Genomic DNA, 5,096 nt, shown 5'->3' with positions numbered 1-5,096 from the left:
TTGAAAATAAAAAAACTTTATGTTACATTAACAAAATCTCCTTTGATAAAAACCCTACAAAATTTTTACAACTTTGCTTTTGTAAAATAAAAGCCATGTTCATATTAGATTTCAAAACTAATTCACAAAATGAATGCATAAAACTTTGTACATTTTAAAAATACGTTTGGGCTGCAAACACATAACAAAATGTTTTTGTAAAACACCCAAACATCTTACATCTTAAAACATCTGTACATCTTACTTTGAAAAACTTTTATGTAATGTCTTAAAACAGTTGTACATCTTACTTTGAAAAACTTTAATGTTACATTTTAAAACATTTCTACATCTTACTTTGAAAAACTTTCATGTTACATTTTAAAATACTTGTACATCTTACTTTGAAAAACTTTCATGTCACATTTTAAAACATTTGTACATCTTACTTTGAAAAACTTTCATGTTACATTTTAAAACATTTGTGTAACTAAAAACTATGGTCAAGTTATATTACCATTCTTTAAAGTTTTTAAGTGTTTTTGCATTTAATGTGTAAATGCAGCTTACTAGTTGCTATTAAATATAATTAAATAATCATGTACACCTTCTTTAAAATAACAAGACTATATCCTAAATTCTTACACCCCTGCCTGATTCCACAGTTCCTACCCCACACTTATGTGGCCCCCCCTCCCACCCTTCCATGACTTGTGAGATAAGAAAAGCAGACTTCTGCCTGCCTGGTCGGTCATTTCTAGCTGCTATTTAGGTTCTTCCTCAAATCCTGTTGCGTAAATGACTTATATTCCACTCATATTAATTTAAATCAAAACAATCCTTATACATTTTAATAAAAAACGTGAACTATATATGTTTGGTGTTTTTTGATTGAGCAAACTCTTTTGTGTTTTTGTGTGCGTGTCCGATACAACTGTAGTTTGTATCAACTTTTTTTTAGTTTGACCTCCGGGGTGTGTGTTTGTCCGCATGCGCGTGAATAAACATTTACTGAAAAACGTATTTATTAAAATAACTAAGACTTTATTCTGTCAAAGTTTTAAAAAATGTGTTTTGATGCATGTCACTAAATGCTGCTTAATAGTACCTAACCGGGGCTGCTCCCCCAGAGACAGTTGCTAGTCCATTTATTCTTTTAAAGACTACTGATTCCAATTTGGTGCCATATGCTTTTATCTTGTAGGCCGTAGGATAGCTCCGTTTCTACCAGCTATAGGCCATGGTACGTCTGGGCTATTATGCTTAAATTCTTTATTAATTAGCGTTGGCTATGTGCTTTATAACACTGCTGATTCAGGTCTCTTGTAGATTTTCTCTTGACCGGTCAGCGCAGTCTCTCTCTCTTGTACATAGAAAAAACAGAGAATACCTATTATTAGAATGTTATTTTTAATTTAATTTAATTTAATTTAATTAATTAGCATTTTTATCACGCGAATAAAAGAAATAATATACTCACCGGGTAAGGCCTGGATGAACCTCTTTGGCTGGCAGGAAGGGTAAGACCTCGAAGATACTTGTGCCTCTGCCCTAGGAGGAATAGGCCCCCCCCGCTCGCCGCAATACAATTTAATTGTCTCTGTCACCCCATATCTGCACGGTCATGTATGACAAACAAAACTATAAACAGAATTTACTGGCGGGGAAATTGTCAGACTTGATGTATGACCGGGTGGTACGGCCTTGATGATGCTACTCGTGCCTGTGTAAGAAAATTATCTGTAATTTGGGACGTATGTGAAAACAAAACTTTAAACAGAATTTACTGGAGGGCAAAAGTGTCAGACTCGATGTATGGCCCGCGTGGCCGGGTAGGGGGGCGCCTCGATGGCCAGGTGGCACGGCCCTGCAGAATTTACTGGCGGACAAATTGACAGACTCGATGTATGTCTCGACTTATGACCTTTACAAATTGGCGCCATACGCCGATGTGATACAAACGCTTGCGTGAGGAAAAAACACACGGTCAAAACTAGCGCCGAGCGTTTTTATTGGACGATAGACCCTGCACCTCCTCCTCTCATTCTTTGCTCCAACTTTACCATTTTATCCCACAGTCTCTCACAGTTTCTCTCAGACTCGCGCAGCAGCACGCCTCTCAGCTCTCCCGCATCGCTCTCTCCGAGGATTATCCAAAGCCGTGCGGACCTTTCCGCGCTACCGCACCAGTATGTGAATAAGTCCTTTGCTGATTCTCCGAAGCCCGGGGACCTTACCACGCTACCGCACACCGTACGCTCGCGCTCCATCAGGTAACCCACCCCCCCGCTCACTCCCGCCCGCGCACCACAAAATAATAATAATAATAACTTATTCAAATAACACACGCTCATAAGCACTCTCATCAATATCATTTTTAAAATAATACACACTCATAAGCACTCTCCTCAATATCATTTTAAAATAATAAACATTTAAAATAAGCATTTAAAATAATAAATAAATAAATCCAAATACCATTGCAGCACTAACACAACCAACCCAGGCCCCCTAAGCCACAATCATTTAAAATAATAAATAAATAATTAAATACAAATACCATTGCAGCAGTTACACAACCAACCCCCCGGGGAAGAAGACAAAAAAAAATATTTAAATAAATAATTAAATCCATATGCTATTGCGTCAGTTACACAACCAAGCTCAACCCACTACAACATAAGCTCCGCCCACTGAACTTTTGAACGTGACCTTTGACCCGACCTGTCAATTTGACAAAAGCGGTATTCCATCTCTCTCTAGTATCCAAACCAGGTGATGGCATGTCTCTGAAGACTGACCAATTTCGGTCAACGGTTAATTTTAGGGGCATTGTTGGCCTTGGTTCTCAAGTCCTCAGCCAATCAGATCACTTTAGGGGGTGGTCGTAATTCCCTTGTTCTGCCATGTGAGAGGCTCTCTCAGTTTGGTGGGTTTAGCCGAAGTTTCTATAGTTCTCTTAGGGAAAACTATACTGCCTTAAATCTGAGTGTATAACACTCGCCGTCTCATGCCTATTCAAACGAGACCAAACATGCGTGTATTTGTCCCTAACATCTATGTGTGGTGAGTTATCCTATTTCTAGTGGAAAAGGTGTCTGTGTCTGGGGACTGACAGCTGTTGTTGCTGTGGTTTGACTGTGGAACTCCGGCCACTCCAGGGGGTGAAAGGTCTTGCTTTTTCTGTATTGCTCCAGTTATTCTCAGGAGCCGGCAGGGCTTTGCCTTCCTTAAAAGGGATGGTTTGATGCGTGGAGTCCAATCTTGCCTGGGCCAGTGGATCCTTTTCTTGGAGCTCTGAGATGGACTGATGCAGGCTGATCAGAGTTGGGGCCTGCAGGACCTATAAGTTTTATGTCCTTACATCAATCTCTAGTTGTGATAGCAGTTGTTTCTGGCCACAACCGGGATTCGAACCCCGGTCTCCCGTGTGAAAGGCGGCGATCTTACCACTACACTATCCAGCAACTATATAATACAATATATAAAAAATATAATATAAATATAATATAAATATATAAAATATATAAAATATATTTTTGGCCACAACCGGGATTCGAACCCCGGTCTCCCGTGTGAAAGGCGGCGATCTTACCACTACACTATCCAGCAACTATATAATATAAGGGAGATTTACGGGAAAATACTAATACGGGAGGACGGCGGGAAAGAGAAGTAAAATACGGTAGTTTCCCGGCCAAAACGGGAGACTTGACAGCCTGAGATGGCTGTCTCTGGCCACGCCCCCTACAGTCGGTCCGGCCCCTGGCTTTTCCAGCGTGTTCGCGAAAACGACTTCATTATTTATCTGATTGATTTATCGACAGACCATCATACTTTTTAGACGTTATAATAACAACACTCTATTGATCCCCCTCTTACTGTCCATGATACACAATGACGAGACACATGTTCACTAATGACGAGAACTATTCTATTTTTCATGCCGGGTCCTTCAAATCTTACATTTACAAATCTTGTTCTTGTTCTCTGCTCGTTCCCGTAGATATATATTATTATACGGAGATTTACGGAGTCTTCAAAGACGGTCCAGCTCAAGGATCACTGTTGCTGTGGTGTAGATCAGCTGATCTGTAGTAGTCTTCTACGTACATCTTCTAGTAGACCTTCTGAGGGTACTTCACGCATTCTTGGTCGGAGGGTCCAGGTTTCCAGCTTAGCTTATTTCTTATTTCTCAGGTCAGCTGCTCTTGTATTCAGCCTACTAATATATATGGGGCTTGGTACCCAATCTCGGAATGTGGGGATGATGATATCTCCCCCCTGACCTGTCGTCCTGGCTCCCCCTTGTCGTAGCAATCGTGTTGTACCTCATCAATGTAGGGAGCCGCCCACTGGCCCAATGGCGGAATCCAATGGCGCAGCCGAAGGCTGTGAATGCGTGTTGGTCCTTCCAAGCGCTCCTGGGAATTACTTACCCTTTTTAATATACAAGATATTCTTTTAGACACACATCTGACTCCATTTTATTAATGACCTTATTTCAGTATATTGTAGTCATGACGTTTATGTTGTTCGGATTACTTCGGGACTCTCCTTTAGATTACCAACTCTAGTTTACCCCTGACGAAGGAGTCCGCCAGATTCGCCTCGGCCGACAGGGCGATCCGTGGGCTTGTTCCACAGGGTTTGTCTTAGATGCACGGAAATCGGCACCATTTAAGACAATGTCAGCCTCTGATTATTCGGGTCCCTCGACCTATATAATTTCCCAAAGGCCCAGTGTCTGCCAATTACTGAGCATGTGGGTGCCTCGGAGATTAAGCCGATGTTTACCCGAACCACACGTACATCCACCTCAGAGGCTCAGCCGGGGGCAGCCCATATCATAACATGTGTCAACCTCAGCGGCTGTGACGGCGCACCTTTTGTTGCGGTAGTTTGTACGAGGTTTTACTTTGGGCTCGTCTCAGGGACTCCGCCGATGCCGCCCATTGTCTTACCATGTGAGCGTCTCAGGGACTATGCCCGGTGCCTAGGAACATAGTGTGTACGCCCCTCAGAGGGCAGACCGGTACCTTTCATCAGCATGTGTTGACCTCAGAGGTTAAGTCGGCCCGTAACTGAGCGTGTGCGAACTCCAGAGGTGCGGTTTT

The 5,096-nt window shown here is 42.0% G+C and overlaps 1 long non-coding RNA gene across 1 annotated transcript; it reads right to left on the bottom strand.

Moving 5' to 3' along the window:
* Positions 1 to 1,079: 1,079 nt before the first annotated feature.
* On the bottom strand, positions 1,080 to 2,568 carry LOC125728360 (uncharacterized). The gene is made up of 3 exons (XR_007389043.1): positions 2,540 to 2,568; positions 1,460 to 1,593; positions 1,080 to 1,342 (listed from the first exon to the last, which is right to left on the bottom strand). It is a non-coding gene; the product is annotated as an uncharacterized LOC125728360 (long non-coding RNA).
* Positions 2,569 to 5,096: the final 2,528 nt, after the last annotated feature.

Source organism: Brienomyrus brachyistius, unplaced genomic scaffold, assembly GCF_023856365.1.
Source record: "Brienomyrus brachyistius isolate T26 unplaced genomic scaffold, BBRACH_0.4 scaffold259, whole genome shotgun sequence".
NCBI lineage: Eukaryota > Metazoa > Chordata > Actinopteri > Osteoglossiformes > Mormyridae > Brienomyrus > Brienomyrus brachyistius.
This window is presented reverse-complemented; position numbering and strand designations above follow the sequence as displayed.